The 17489-nt window shown below is 41.8% G+C and overlaps 1 long non-coding RNA gene across 1 annotated transcript; it reads right to left on the bottom strand.

The window, feature by feature from the left end:
- Positions 1-1107: 1107 nt before the first annotated feature.
- LOC149837910 (uncharacterized) lies at positions 1108-9960 on the bottom strand. Its single transcript, XR_016432134.1, has 2 exons — positions 9502-9960; positions 1108-1280 (listed from the first exon to the last, which is right to left on the bottom strand). It is a non-coding gene; the product is annotated as an uncharacterized LOC149837910 (long non-coding RNA).
- Between the last annotated feature and the right edge of the window lie 7529 nt (positions 9961-17489).

The raw sequence follows: 17489 nt of genomic DNA, 5'->3' as shown, positions 1-17489 counted from the left end.
GCACATGGCTAAAAGTAGGACATCTTTTTATTTTCAAACACTTACTATTATTTTTTTGTTAATATATTGATATCAATGTTCTTATTTTTATATGGTAAATGATGAGATGTAATATTCAGAAACCCGCATCAATTTCATTAGAAACTCTCACCGTTGTTGAGAAAAGTGTGTACCAAAAGGCTCGTAGAAACTCGTATCAAAATTTTTAGAGACACATTTCAATTAAAGCGTACCCAAAACTTTTGATGTCTGTACGTACCCGCACCGTACCCATACCCATACCCGTCCCGGTTCCCTTCTCTGGCATTTATGTCCTAGATAACAAGGACTCCAACTCCGGTTGACCAATTATGCATAATGATGGTCAACCGGCATGGATCCAGAGATGGAGGGGACTTAATATCATGATCTGGGTGTGACATCTAATAAAAGCAGATCTTTTAGAATGGATCAGTTCCTATTTGGATATTGCTTTTCTGTGACTTGGAAAGTTGCATGCTCTTGAATATGACCTAATTAAAAGAACATATAGTCTAATCTAGACCTGCCAAAGTTCTCCACCTTTACAGCCCTAGTGCACATTATAAAAAACATTTACACGTGCTACTTTTGAAGATCTCAGCAGGACGCATACAGTAATCAGAAAAATGTAGGAAAAACACTAGAATTCATACGTAGCAAATTAGCTGAAGTCATACACATACAAGCTAAGCTGGAACAGAAAAGAAAGAAGAAAAAATTATACCATCACACTCAACAAGGGATGTACGATAGAATGCATGTGACAAAAACAATAAGATAGACAAAAAAATAAAAAGATTAAGATCACACTTAGTCCTAGTAAAACCAACCCCACTAAATTTATTTTTTTGAGAGAAAAATATTCAGATATTTCAATTTAGATTGAAAAAATTACAGCGTAGAGTGGCGAGAAGTCACTTCAAGAAGATCAGACAGACTGGGAGTCGATAAAAAAGTTAAGCAGGAATCAGGCCGTTTAAATCTACAATGTAACGCCCCAAAATTTTAACCCAAATTTTTAAGGAGATTTTTTTTTATAACAGAAACAAGAAATACTATAGGGTTATGCATTTCGGAACATTAAAGTGAAGAGCAACCAACTCATTTATTTCATTCCAATATCGATGAAAATAAACATCAGAGTTTTAAATGACATGAGCAAATAAATTACAATGAACCAAAACCATCCTGAGAACAGTTAATCCAAAAGCTCGATCTGATGCCTCATCCTGAAGTCGCTCATAAATCTTGTTACTCACCTGAAAAATCATAAATTTATAGGGATTAGACTACAACTGTCTAAGTAGGAAAACTGTAAATTTTCTTGTAGGTATATCATGAGTCTAGTATGTGACGTGGGTGTCATGTGTGATTTTCATCATATATAGAAGCAAGTAAAGCAGACTATGCAACAACAATAACAGACATATACATAAGCAAGTAAAATAGATTATGCAACAACAATAATAGGCATATCAATAAGCAAATAAAGCAGACTATGCAACAACAACAACATGCATAACTTTCATGTAACAGTCATAACAATTTTCGTGTAACAGTCACAATATGAATTAAATTATCTCACAGTTACAATTTTTAAAGCATACTGGAATTTAAGGAATATACATTCTGCAAGGCAATGACAAAACTAGCAATATACTAAGTCTACTCAATGTAATACATGAACTGTTCTAATTAGTGTTTATTTTTTCTTACCCCGTGGGTACATATGGGCCAAGACAACCATCACAGAAGAGAACGTTCAGAGGTATATTATTCATGGTTGTTTTATTAACCCGAACATTCTAACTGAGACAAAAATCTAAAGGGAGCAGCCAGTAGCCGAGAGAACCTCCCAAAGGCCAAACCAAAACATGATGCATCTCTAACTTCTACAGAAGAACATAGAGCTACCACCTTGAACACATTTGGTAGTCTGAGTCCCCCAACTTCGAGGACTGGGGACCAACGAGCTATTTTTTTTTACTTAAAATACAAAACACATGTCCCTAGAGTATTGTACCACCTATCCTCTCCAAGGTAAGCCCAAGAACCGAGTGGGTTGGTCTTTTCATTTAATTTATTTTTCCAAGGTACTGAGGCATTTTCCCCAACTACCTACTACTACCATATTAGTAGGTTCCTAACCTCAGTCATTTTACCAAGGTATATACACATTCCATCCTTTTTCATATTGTTTATATAACCCACTCAGAATGCTCTGGTGCCTTTAAACCAGTTAAGCACTGATGCCCCCGGCACCTTTAAACCAGTCGAGCACACAACTTTTAGGATTAAGTTTTTCACCCCTTTTATTGTCAAAACACACAAGTTAATAGTCCAAGTACCTGTATCAGGTATTCAACCCATATTGCCCATTAGGCAAGGTTTCTCAAGCAACCCTCTTGTGAGAAGGCACATATCCATATGTCACTAAGTACACCATCATATATTTGAACTCAATGTAACAGCCTTAAGCATATACAGGCTTCTGTATACGATCAACAATGGTATATGTGGTAAAGCAGAAAATTTGAAAAAAGTAAAACAATGCATAGGCATCAATTTCATATGCAGCTGGATAGTAACCCGAACGACCTCATAATAGGCATCAAAAAGGCATTAAGTATCAGCTTGAAGTGTAGCTTTCTATGAAACCGAATATCATCGTAATAGGCAGCTAACCATGCAGTGACCATCAGGTTAGTGTGAATTTCATATGAAGTAGAGTATCCTCATAACAGCCACCATTTTGCTAACATAATCTAAAGTACGCATGCCATATTTCACAGACTTGGTTCAAATACACAGACAATAATAATAACATGATTAGGAACCCTATGCCTAAAAGAAATACATGAATTTCCATTTCAATTCGGCTACCACACAACTTATATTTAGCATGCTCTGTTTCGCAGAAAATAACAGGCACTATTCAGCAACCATAATCTCAAATATCAAATAACTATTTCTCAGACTCATGCCAAAATACACAATCAATAATAAAAACATGATCAGATACACCATGCCTAAAAGAAATAAATGTATTTTAATTGCAGTTAGCTACCACACAGCCTACTCTAAGCATGCTATGTTTCACAAATTACACATACACAAGCCAGAACTCATTTGAGAGGATTTAGCATGTATTCCAAAATTGAAATAGCCCAAAAATGAACAAAACTGTTCAGTGCCATATTCGTTGAAGAGGTATTAACCTCTTTTAACATTGAATTTCAGGATACAGACTTACATAGTTTGCGTATATACAACAAATCATTACCCAATTACATAGGGTAACATGGGGTCACTGTTTGATCCCCAACCCCCGAATGCAACAGGCCATTGCATCCGAGAACGCAACACATATTAAAGGTATAAACCCTGAATACTTAAAATCTGAAACACCCCCTGGTAACCGAAACCCCGAACCCTTTATAATATATCTATATATATATATATATATATATATATATATATATATATATATATATATTTGAAATCAGACCTTCCCCTTTTTAGCAGAAATCACAATCAAAACATTAAAAAAAAGAAAAAAACTATTTAAAGAAATTGAAAAGAACATACTCAACGATTATAATTCCCTTTAATGTAAATAACCGAAAATATACACCCCAATTTCCTGTTAGTTTTAGTTTTTCTTCCACAACAATTGAAATCCCCAAATCAATTGATTTGAGGTTTTCAGACAACCTACTACATGCTCGACCCACTACCAACCAAGCAAGAACTCCCTCAGTGGATCCTACGCTTGGATGCCATAACTACCGGAACGCCCAACTCACGGACATGGGTTTTCGGCAGCCAAGAATCCAGACACTCGGTACCTGTGCAACACAGGGTTTTCCCCCTTTTGACCAACCGAACCACACACGGATTCACTCAATACCCAACAAGAAAAATTACAGGAATCTTACCTTTTCCAGCAATCAAAGGAGGATGAGAAGGTAGCCGTTGTCGCAAGAACAGGGTCGCCGGCGTTGACGGCTTGCAGTTGCGCAGGAGGTGTGAAACATAGAGGGAGATGAGAGACAAGCATTTTGGGTGGTCTTTTTTTTTCATTTCTTCCGCTATGGGTTTCTTGGAACCCAAATCTCGGCAATGCAACTTGGGACGATAATAATGGAGGCAGCTCGGTGACAAGAAGGACTAAGCAGTGGGATAGTGACGCGAGATGGCCATTGGTCATCGTCAAAGAGAGAGAGCAGGAGGAAATCCAGTGGTCATCGTCGGCGAGGAGAAAGGGGTACTCCGGCGAGGTGGGAGGGAAGGGAGATGAGAGATAGAGGGAAGAGAGAGAGCGAGATAGCATGAGAGAAGAGGGCGAGACCCTCCCCCCCTTAAACAAGAGGTGACCCCCTCCTCGACAGTTATGCTTCCTCCCAATAGATTCAAGAATCGTTCTAGGGCACGATTCTTTATCTGGGTTTTAATGAAGCAACCGGGTCTGGGTCTAAAACCCGTGACCTGCGACTCAGGATCCAATTGGATATTGGATCCGATTCAAGCTATAAAGGTGGATCCACAAGTTGGATCCAAATGGGTCCAACTGTGAATCAAACCCCCAAAGTAATTTTATTTATTTAGTATTATTATTATTATATATATATATATATATGGATCCAGAAAGCGCATCCCAGCCCATCTACGTATTATTTTAAATACCTATCGCTCAAACAATTAAATTAAAGTTATTGCATATATATATATATATACATACATAGAGAGAGAGAGAGAGACCCCTTTATGGATCCTTGATCTGAAACTTGGATCCCAGGCCCAAATCACAATATTACGAAATTTGTATATACTGTTTCTAAATAACTGCTTAAAAATGCAGTTATTACATCCTTTCTCCCTAAAAAGAATTTTGTCCTCGAAATTTTATTGCAGGATTCCCGTAGTAACCGTAGTCTGAGGGGATTGGTATCGACAAGGATGCACATAGGTGTGTGAGCTCTCAACATATATCCTAACATATAAGGATCAGAACAACACACAATGAGTTTCTAAGAGAAGTTTGGAGATAAAAGTTGGTCTTGTCAAAATTCATACATGATTCTTTTGATGGTACAAACTGTACTAATTCACGAGAAAGTCTTAAGCTAAGACAGTTAGAGTGTATGTTCACTACTTCTCACTTAGTCATAGATGATAGACACAACATGTTATTTCTTTAGCTTGTTCTAGATTATTAGGTGGAATTTCCTTTATTTTATCATAATCACGTCGTTGTTTGTTGTCATCGCCATTTCTAACAGACTCTTTGTCCTGAATAACCTTCACTTATTCCTATTTCTCAAGGCTTTGCGTGGCTAGTTGTCTACGATCAAGACCTTGCTCAAGGTCTAATTCTCTCACAGAATGGCTCATCTATCCATAAAAGACACAAACATGTCATTATATCAAGATTTAAAATCAATAATGATTTAATTCTGCTATAACTAAAGCCAAATCTATTGATCTTTAACTGATTATATTAATCAATCTCAGTCAACTCTCCCAATTTACCATAACTCTTTATAATTAAGGATTAACAAGATCTACGCCGGATCACTTGGTCTGAGAAATGCATGACCTCACACGAAATTACCGCCCTAGATGGTATACTCGATCTTGGACAAGACACTTTCTCGCAGAAATTTATTGTCTTTGCGGTTGCCCATTCTTGGACAATGTACTACCTCGCGGGGATCTACCGCTCTAGTCAGATTACATGATCTTGGTCATACACACTCTCACAGATAATCCTATGCAGAAAAGGTCCTCAACATGTGCGAAAATAGTGATACATGCATAAATACAAATGACTGCTCTCAAGGTCGATAGCCACTAATATGGGCACAAGTATGCATATCATTAATATGCATCATCACTTCATATGGCACTAAAAATCATGAAATCACACTTTTTCACCAATAAGGCTCCATGAATCATAGTTCACTATTGAACTTAAGCATATATTGCATGCTTTCAAAATTTCAGATCGTGTGGCATTTCAATGATATTATATAAAAGCATATTATCCTATGCATCATATTTTTGCCACTAGGAACATTGCATTTTCTAAATTTAACCTCGAAGCATGTGTAACCAAAGCATAAGTCCTATTCAATGTGATCCTATATATATCAAGAATCAACTAAACCTCAAGATACGTAACTTCTATGTAGTTTGAGTTATGCACACAGGATACCAATCATATATATATATATATATATATATATATATATATATATATATATATATATATATATATATATATATATATATATATATATCTAAGACATTCAGATTATTTCATCATTTCATGTGTATTCGTAAGTCCATCTAGTAAGTTCAATAATATTTAAGTGTCTGGTATGTCGTTTACATATATATTTACAATCTATGAATTGTAGTATTCTTACAATTATTACAGGTACATATACACATACACCATATACTTTAAAGAAATATACAAGTAACGTAACCAATAACAAAACAAAACAAATTATACTCACAAAGCGATTGCAGGGTGTAGAATGACCGTGATCTTTGATTAATTGTTCCGAGGCTCTGATACCATAACTGTAACACCCTAAAATTTTAACCCATTTTTTTAAGGAGATTATTTTTTATAACAGCAGAAACAAGAAATACTATAGGGTTATGCATTCCAGAACATTACAGCGGAGAGCAACCAACACATTTACTTTATTCCAATATCGATAAAAATTAACATCAGAGTTTTAAATGATATGAGCAAATAAATTACAATGAACCCAAACGATCCCGGAAACAATAAATCCAAAACCTCGATCCTATGCCTCATCCTGCAGTCGCTCATAAATCTTATTACTCACCTAAAAAATGGTAAATTTATAGGGATTAGACTTTAATTGTCTAAGTAGGAAAACTGTAAATTTTCTTGCAGGTATATCATGAGTCTAGTATGTGATGAGGGCGTCATGTGTGATTTTCATCATATACAAAAGCAAGTAAAGCAGACTATGCAACAACAATAACAGACATATACATAAGCAAATAAAGCAGATTATGCAACATCAATAATAGACATATATATAAGCAAATAAAGCAGATTATGCAACAACAATAACAAGCATATCAATAAGCAAGTAAAGCAGACTATGCAACAAGGGCAACATGCATAACTTTCATGTAACAATCACAATAATTTTCGTGTAACAATCACAATATGAATTAAATTATATCACAATTACAATTTTTAAAGCATACTGAAATTTAAGGAATATACATTTTGCAAGGCAAAGACAAGACTAGCAATATACTAAGTCTACTCAATGTGATACCTAAACTGTTCTAATTAGTGTTTATCTTTTCTTATCCTGTGAGTACACAAGGGCCAAGGCAACCATCACAGAAGAGAATGTTCGGGGGTATATTATTCAAGGTTGAGACTGAAATCTCAAGGGAGCGGCCAGTAGCCGAGAGAACCTATCAAGGGCCAAACCAAAACAGGATGCTCCCTAACTTCTGCAGAAGAACATATAGTTACCTCGTAGGACACATTTCGTAGTCCGGGTCCCCCAACTCTGAGGACTGGGGACCAACGAACTTTTTTTTTTTTGCTCAAAACATGAAACAACTTTGAATAATATACCCTCTCCAAGGTAAGCCCACGAACTGAGTGGGTTGGTCTTTTTATTTAATTTAATTTTCCAAAGTACTGGAGCATTTTCCCCAACTACCTACTACTAACATATTAGTAGGTTTCCAACCTCAATCATTTTACCAAGGTATATACATGTTCCATCCTTTTTTATATTGTTTGTACAACCCAATCAGAATGCTCTGATGCCTTTAAACCAGTCAAGCACTGATGCCCCCTGTACCTTTAAACCAGTTGGGCACACAACTTTTAGGATTATTTTTTTTACCTCTTTTATTGCCAAAACACATAAGTTAACAGTACAAGTACCTGTATCATGTATTTAACCCATATTGCCTATTAGGCATGGTTTCCCAAGCAACCCCCTTGCAGAAAAGCACATATCCATATGTCACTAAGTGCACCATCATATATTTGAACTCAATGTAACAACCTTAAGCATATACAGGCTTCTGTATACATTCAACAATGGTGTAAAACAATGCATAGGCATCAATTTCATATGCAGCTGGATAGTAACCCAAACGACCTCATAATAGGCATCAAAAAGGCATTAAGTATTAGCTTGATGTGTAGCTTTCTATGAAACTGAATATCATTGTAATAGGCAGCTAACCATGCAGTGAGCATCAGGTTAGTGTAAATTTCATATGAAGTAGAGTATCCTCGTAACAGGTACCATTTTGCTAACATAATCTAAAGTATACATGCCATATTTCACAGACTTGGTTCAAATACACAGACAATAATAATAACATGATTAGGAGCCCTATGCCTAAAAGAAATACATGAATTTCCATTTCAGTTTGGGTACCACACAACCTACATTAAGCATGCTCTGTTTCACAGAAAATAACAGGCACTATTCAACAACCATAATCTCAAATAAGCATGCTGTATTTCTCAGACTCATGCCAAAATACACAGTCAATAATAAAAACATGATCAAATACACCATGCCTAAAAGAAATAATGCATTTCAATTGCAGTTGGCTACCACATAGCCTACCCTAAGCATGCTCGGTTTCATAAATTACACATACCCAGGCCAGAACTCATTCGAAAGGATGGATTTAGCATGTATTCCAAAATTGAAATACCCCAAAAATGAACAAAATTGTTCAGTGCCATATTCACTGAAGAGGTATTAACCTCTTTCAACATTGAATTTCAGGATACATACTTACATAGTCTGCGTATATGCAACAAATCATTACCCAGTTACACAGAGGTAACATGGGGCCACTGTTTGATCCCCAACCCCCGAATGCAATGGGCCATTGCATCCGATAACACAACACATATTAAAGGTATAAACCCTAAATACTTAAAATCTGAAACACCCCTGGTAACCAAAACCCAGAACCCTTTATAATATATATATTCAAAATCAGACCTTCCCCCTTTTTAACAGAAATCGCAATCAAAACATTAAAAAAAAGAAAAAACTATTTACAAAAATTGAAAAGAACATACTCAACGATTATAATTCCCTTTAATATAAAGAACCGAAAATATACACCCCAATTTCCTGTTAGATTTAGTTTTTCTTCCACAATAATCGAAATCCCCAAATCAATTAATTTGGGGTTTTCAGAAAACCTACCGCATGCTCGACCCACTACCAACCAAGCAAGAACTCCCTCAGTGGATCCTACGCTCGGATGTCATAACTACCGGAACCCCCAACTCACGGAGGTGGGTTTTTCGGCAGCCAAGAATCCAGACACTTGATACTTGTGCAACACAGCCCCCCCCCCCTTTGACCAACCCAACCACACTTAGATTCACTCAATACCCAACAAGAAAAATGACAGGAATCCTACCTTTTTCCAGCGATCGAAAGAGGATGAGAAGGTAGTCGCTGTCGCAAGAACAGGGTCGCCAGTGCCGACGGCTTGCGGTTGCGCAGGAGGTGTGAAACAAAGAGGGAGATGAGAGACGAGCATTTTGGACGGTCTTTTTTTTTTCATTTCTTCTACTATGGGTTTCTTGGAACCCGGATCTCGACAATGGAACTTGGGACGACGATAATGGAGGTGGCTCGGTGACAAGAATGACTAAACAGTGGGATGACAATGAGAGATGGCCATTGGCCATCATCAAAGAGAGAGAAAGTAGGAGGAAATTCGGTGGTTGTCGTCGGTGAGGAGAAAGGGGTGCTTCAGCGAGGTGGGAGGGAAGGAAGATGAGAGATAGAGGGAAGCGAGATAGCGGGAGGAAGAGGGCGAGACCCTCTCCCCCTTAAACAAGAGGCGACCCCCTCCCTGGCGGTTACGCTTCCTCTCAACAGATTCAAGAATCGTGATAGGGCACGATTCTTTATCTGGGTTTTAATGAAGCAGCTGGGTCCGGGTCCGAAACCCATCACCCACAACTCGGGATCCAATCAGAAATTGGATCTGGTTCATGCTATAAAGGTGGATCCACAAGTTGGATCCAAATGGGTCCAATTGTATATCAAACCCCCAAAGTAATTTTATTTATTTAGTATTATTATTATATATAGTACAATATATATATGGATATATGGATCCGAAAAGCAGATCCCAACCCATCTAAGTATTATTTTAAATACCTATCACTCAAATAATTAAATTAAAGTTATTGCATATATATAAGTTTATATGATATATATATATATATATAGAAAGACCCCTTTATGGATCCTGGATCCAAAACTTGGATCCCAAGCTCAAATCCCAATATTACCAAATTTGTATATATGGTTTCTAAATAAATGCTTAAAAATGCGTTTATTACATTCAATGAATATAGACTTCCCTGGGAGTTGCTTTGGCAATAAAAATTTGACTTTGGTGACCATCCAAGTGCAGACAGTTATTCCATTGCAGGCATATGAGACGCCAAAGGATGAGCACAAAGCACCGCCATGCGTAGGTGAAATTTGATCCTATATTTGAATGTGCGAAGCAATTAATTAGACGTCTCTAAGATTATGAAGCTCACTCCAATGAGGGACAAAAGATTGCCAAATCAATTTGAAGCAGCCCCTTGTGAATTCGCATTACGAAAAAATGTGAAATCAAGATTCTTCTGCATGACCACAAAGAAGGTGAAAAAGCCTCACGATTTGAGCAGTTTATGAGTAAGAAGATGATTTTGGAGGAATAGCCACGCATTGATGTAGCCACGAAATGGAAATACAAAGTCCCACAAAGCTTTGTTCGGCATCCAAAACACAGATGGTTGTCCAAGCATACGGTAACAAGAGTTAATTGAGAATTTACCTTTTTTAGAGTGCTTCCAACACAGGGCGTCTGGAGAATCAGATGGCCTTAGTGGGGAAAGAACCCTCATCAGATTCATCTATTCTTAAAACACGTTGGGTGAGGGGTTTCTTCGCAATTGGATCTCCCAATCGTGCAGCGACTCCCAAAATAAAGATATTGATGATTCTTTGCCAGTAAAGGGCAGGAAAGCGATCCTTCAAACATCCTTCTTTATGCCAAGAATCTTTCCACCATTCTCGAATGACACATATTGTCACGGGCCTATTTCCTTCAATGGGCCAGCGCGGCGCGACGGTCCTTCCTTACCGCCGCAAGCCTACTCGTCAGCTCGCTTGCCGGTCGCGGAAGCTTATGATCAGAGTGCAAGAGAGCAAGAGAGAATAGAGGGAGAGAAGTTGCAATCACAAGAAGCAATCACAACAAGGGTGAACAAAAGAAAGCTCAACGCATTTGATTCATTCACAATTTTGCCCGCAGGCTATTACAGTTCAAGTATACGGGCTGCCCCTTCGGGGTATTAATTCACCTGAACCGGGCAGCTTACATCAGACTCAACAAAAGCAAAACAGACTCTAAGCGCAACTGTACACTGTAAGTCGCAAGGGAACATGCTCCCCCCTTCAAATCATGCGCCGTCCTCGGCGCCATCTGTTTCGTGGTAAGCCCTGACTTCAGCCGGGTAGCGGCTGTTCATTCGAAATGCAGGCTCCCACGTTGGTTCCGCTGTTTCCTCCCACTGCACCAAGTATTTCTTCGCTTGCCCCAAGTAGTTGACCTTGTGGCGAAGGATCTGACTGAGGTGCTTCTCGGCCCGTTGTGCTGCCGGGGCCCTCTGCATGATGGGAGCGCGTTGCGGCACATTGCGTTCCGGGTATCCATCATCTGGATGGAACTGCTTGAGGTTGCACACGTGAAACACGGGGTGCACCTTGAAGTCTGGGGGCAACTCCAGCTTATAGGCTAGCTTGCCCACCTTCTTTGTGATGGTGAAGGGTCCCTCATACTTTCTGAGTAGTCCGCGGTGCCGCCCGCGGAAGATGCCTGTGCGACCAGGATATAACTTCACCAACACTTGGTCCCCAACTTGGAACCCTGCGGGCCGACGGTGTTTGTCCGCCCACTTCTTCATTCTCTTTGCCGCTTTGTGTAGGAATGCCTTCGCCAACTCATTCTGCTCGTGCCAGTCGCGAACAAACTGATAGGCAAAGGATGGCCTTCCCTTTTCTTGTGCGGCAAGCGTGTGCGGGGTCAGTGGCTGCTGCCCCGTGGCTATCTCGAACGGGCTATGGCCTGAAGACTCGCTCTTCTGCAGATTATAGCAAAACTGTGCCACATCAAGGAGCTTCACCCAATTTTTCTGATTGGCACTAACAAAGTGCCTGAGGTACTGCTCCAAGATCCCGTTGATACGCTCTGTCTGCCCATCAGTCTGCGGATGAAAGCTAGTTGAAAACAGCAACTCAGAGCCAAGTAGCCGAAATACTTCACGCCAGAACTTGCCCGTGAAGCGAGCATCGCGATCACTCACAATGCTCTTTGGTATGCCCCAGTGCTTCACCACATGCTTTACGAACAACTCTGCAGTCTTCTCTGCAGGGCACTCCTTAGAAGCTGAAATGAAGGTGGCATACTTTGAGAAACGATCCACCACGACCAAAATAGAACTGAGGCCCTCTACCTTTGGCAGACTAACAATAAAGTCCATGGAGATGCTATCCCAAGGACATTCTGGAATTGGTAGAGGCTCAAGGAGACCGGCAGCCTTCTGGTTTGTCCCCTTATCTTGCTGGCAGATGAGGCATGTCCGCACATACCCCTCAACATCGTCTCTCATATGCGGCCAATAGTAGCCGCGCTCAAGGAGTGCTAAGGTCCGCTCCTGACCAGGATGGCCGGCCTATAGTGTATCATGGCACTCCTTGAGTAGCTCTCGGCGGAGGCTTCCCCACCGTGGTACAAAGATGTGCCCCCCTTTTGTTACGAGGAGGCCGTCTTGTAGCCAAAATCGCCGAGTCTTCCCTGCCTGCGCCAGAGAAACAAGGTGTTGTGCGGTCGGATCTTGCTGCGTACCCTCACGGATGCGGGTCAACAATGCACCCTCCAAATGCACTTCAGAAGACTCCGCACGCACAGCTGCCAGTTCAGCCCTACGGCTCAGGGCATCCGCCACAACATTGGTCTTTCCAACCTTGTACTCCAAGGCAAAGTCAAACTCAGCCAAAAACATCTGCCATCGAGCTTGCTTGGGCGTCAGCTTCTTTTGCGTCTGAAAATAGCTCGTGGCCACATTGTCCGTCTTGACGACGAACTCGGCACCCAAAAGGTAGTGCCGCCAGGTCCTGAGGCAATACACAATGGCGGTCATCTCACGTTCGTGCACTGTGTATCGCCTCTCTGCATCCTTCAGCTTACGACTCTCATATGCGATCGGATGCCCGTCTTGCATAATAACTCCGCCAATGGCAAAGTCTGAGGCATCAGTGTGGACTTCGAAGGGTCTCGAATGATCAGGCAGTCGCAGCACTGGCTCTCTCACTAAGGCTTTCTTCAAGCCCTCGAAGGCATCTTGGCACGCTCCTGTCCAGAGCCATACCCGATTTTTCTTCAACAAGTCTGTGAGGGGCGCAGCAATGAGGGAATAACCTTCGATGAAACGCCGATAATAATTTGCCAAGCCGAGGAATGACCGCAATTCTGGCACTTTGCTTGGCGGAACCCATTCCTGGATGGCTCTTATCTTCTGCCCATCCATACGCAGCACACCACGCCCCACAACGTGGCCAAGGAAGCTGATCTTCTCCTGCTCAAAGAGACACTTCTCTCGTTTAACACAGAGGTCATTCTCCTTCAGCACCTGAAGCACTGTTCGCAAGTGCCCGACATGTTCCTCCATGTTACTGCTGTAGATCACGATATCATCCAGATAGACTACCACAAACTTGTCTAAGTAAGGGTAGAAAATCTGGTTCATTAGAGTCGTGAATGTGGCTGGAGCATTTGTCAACCCGAATGGCATTACTAGAAATTCGTAAGCACCATAGCGGGTGACACAAGTTGTTTTCGGCTCATCACCTTCGGCAATCCTCACCTGCCAGTAACCCGATCGCAGATCTAGCTTGGAAAAGATACGGGCACTGCCTAGCTGATCGAACAAGTCTGCTATCAATGGCAATGGGTACTTGTTCTTCACCGTGACCTTGTTCAAGGCCCGGTAATCCACACATAACCGTTTAGAGCCATCATGTTTCATCTGAAAAAGGACCGGGGCACCAAATGGGGCTTTTGATGGACGAACAATGCCTGCGTCCAACATCTCGTCTAGCTGCCTGCGCAGCTCCTTCAACTCTGCTGGCCCCATACGGTATGGAACCATTGCGGGAGGCTTTGCTCCCGGGGTCAACTCAATCTTGTGGTCGACCTCGCGTCTTGGCGAAAGACGCTTTGGCAATTCCGGAGGCATCACCCCCCGAAACTCCTCCAATAGAGGGGCTAGGGTCGGCGGCACTGCTGCTTCTACCTTCCCTTCATCTGCACGCACTGCAACTAGGAATGTCTGCTCCCCATGCTTGACACCCTTCTTCAGTTGCATTGCTGATAACACTGAAGACTTGCCTTTCTGCGTGAGGCACTGTACTGTGTGGGACAGGTCTGATCCCATGATCGTCAACGTGTTAAACTTTGGCAGCATCATCACATTCTGGCTTCGCAGAAACTCCATACCCAGAATCACCTTGAAATCGTCCAGGGGCACCACAGAGAAGTTGGCTTCGCCGACCCAACTCCCCACTTGAGTAGCCACATCTCTTGCTTCACCAAGAATGGGCTTGGCCTCAGAGTTTACTGTTTTGATAGTCCTCTGCTTTGGCCCAGTTTTCAAGCCCAACCGCTCTGCCTCTTCCCGCGAGACAAAGTTGTGTGTGGCCCCGGAGTCTACCATTGCCGAAGTAGACTTTCCATTCATAATGACTTCTACGTACATAAGTTCCTTACTGACCTGCATGTTCTTAGCTGCGCAACTTCTAGCTGCGTTAATCGATCGCATGGCGCCCATCCTCGGTTGCATGGTCTCAGTGTCACTGCCTTCAGTGTCGCTGCATTCTTCCTGTGCAGCATTGGCTTGCCCGTCGTCCTTTACAAGGCGCTTTGGGCATTGCCGGGCGATATGTCTATCACCACAGAACCAACATATCACAACCGCACCCTTGTTGCTGTTGTTATGCTTTGTGTAGTTCTGTTTCTTTTCGGGTTGATGGCGTGTCGACGCCTCACCTTTATCGTTGCGCTGCTCATCCTTCTTGCCTCCGTGGTCAGGCTTCTTCCCAACTTTGGTTGATGGGGTGAAAGGTTTGCGCTGAGTATCAACTAAGCGCTCCGCCGCCACATATGCATCTTCCAAAATACGGGGGTTGCTCCTTTCCACTTCGGACTGTGCCCATGGTTGAAGTCCCACAATGAACCAGTTGAGCATGTCGTCCTCTGGCATGTTAGGTATCTCCAGCATAAGCTTCTGGAACGTTCGGACATAGTCTTGCAACGAACCAGTATGTTTGAGTTCACGAACCATCCGGTAAGCCTGTCTCTGCGCATTTCTTGGCATGAAGTAGTTGCGTAACTCTACTTTGAAGTCGTCAAAGGTGTCTATCACACATTGACCCCTCTCCATGTCATTGCGCTTCCGCCTCCACCAAGCGATAGCATCCCCATCAAGTAAGGCCGCTGCAGCCTTGATCCTCAGATCTTCAAGGGTCACATTTTGGATATCCAAGTAGTCTTCTACTTGGAACAAGAAGTTCTCAATAGCCTTGCTGTCGCGAGAACCATTGAATTTTGCGGGTCTAGGTACATCAATCCTTGATGGTCTCTCACCATTTCCGCCATTCAGGGTCACCGTCCGCTGCAACGTACGGTTCTTCAACTCAAGATCGGTCACTGTAGTCGTCAACGAAGTGACCTGCCTCATTAGTAAGTTCACCTGCTCTTGCAGGCTCGCCACCACATCATTCAATCCATTGAATGATTCACATGCGCGTGAAATCGCTTCATCATGCGAAGTCACATCTTCCACCAACTTATTAACAGTTGCAGCCAACTCTTCTTGGCCCCGAGGTGAATCCATCTCCTCAGCTTCGGCAACTGCCTTGCCTCTGGTGTTGCGCAAGTGTTGATAAGGCGCCACGATGTCTTGCTCACAAATCGCAGCCTGTCGGCGTGTCTGTCGACACCGACTCCGGAGTCCCTTCCCCAGCACGAGAACGGGCTCTGGTACCACTTGTCACGGGCCTATTTCCTTCAATGGGCCAGCGCGGCGCGACGGTCCTTCCTTACCGCCGCAAGCCTACTCGTCAGCTCGCTTGCCGGTCGCGGAAGCTTATGATCAGAGTGCAAGAGAGCAAGAGAGAATAGAGGGAGAGAAGTTGCAATCACAAGAAGCAATCACAACGAGGGTGAACAAAAGAAAGCTCAACGCATTTGATTCATTTACAATTTTGCCCGCAGGCTATTACAGTTCAAGTATACGGGCTGCCCCTTCGGGGTATTAATTCACCTGAACCGGGCAGCTTACATCAGACTCAACAAAAGCAAAACAGACTCTAAGCGCAACTGTACACTGTAAGTCGCAAGGGAACACATATATTGCTTCCATGAAATCCGTGATTGGCTTCACCAATCATTTCCAAATACCTGAACTACCCAGCCACTTTTTACCTCCACTCCATTCCCAAGGCCAACTGCGAAGGCCATATTTGTGCTTTAGAACTACCACCCACGGCTTGTCAATGGTGAGTACCAACCAAAGTCGTTTGAATAACAACGCTTTATTCCATCTACCCACCTCCCTTATGCCTAGCTAAGCCTCCCTCTAACTTTATATAGGTGATAAGATTATCCGTTCCTTTGGCAGACGTTCCGCATATGGCGTGATCTTCCTCCAGCCTATGATATGCTTCCTTTTACGATTAACATCAGTATTATCTGTTATCATGGTTATTGTTTTCTGCCTTTTATGTGGAGATGATAGTTATCTCCCAAGAGAGGAAGGCTATCTCCAGCCACTTGTTTCCTTTCTTTGATTGGTTGGAGCTGCCTATATATAGTTGTTGAATATAAACCTTTGATGTACAAGTGTTCAGAATAAGTTGTAAGGGAGTGTCTCCGTGGATGTAGGCAAACAAAGACGAACCATGTTAATCTGTGGTGTTATTCTTGTATTTGCTTGCTTAACATGGTATCAGAGTGTGATTGTTGAAACGTTTTTCGGGCATCAATACTATGCAAGAAGACTGAGCAAACATTGCCGACACCCTATCAATTTCATGGGAAGCTCAGTCAACTATAAGGTCGGTTGTCATGATCAAACCCCTTTGCTTAAAATTACAAACACATTATTCTTAGGGATTGATTACCTAAGTTGGGCAAAGGCCATTAAATTGGTTCTTAGTGGTAGATCCAAATTATGATATATCACTGGAAAAAATCTGAAGCCTGACATCTCAAATCCCTCATATAAAAAATGAGAGTATGCTAGATTTTAAAATTTATAAAACCAACCATTGCCAAAA

The sequence above is a fragment of the Nuphar pumila genome, chromosome 5, assembly GCF_984573655.1.
Source record: "Nuphar pumila chromosome 5, dmNupPumi1.hap1.1, whole genome shotgun sequence".
NCBI classification, from domain to species: domain Eukaryota; kingdom Viridiplantae; phylum Streptophyta; class Magnoliopsida; order Nymphaeales; family Nymphaeaceae; genus Nuphar; species Nuphar pumila.
The sequence above is the reverse complement of the archived record's forward strand: the minus strand, read 5'-3'. Positions and strand labels throughout refer to the sequence as shown.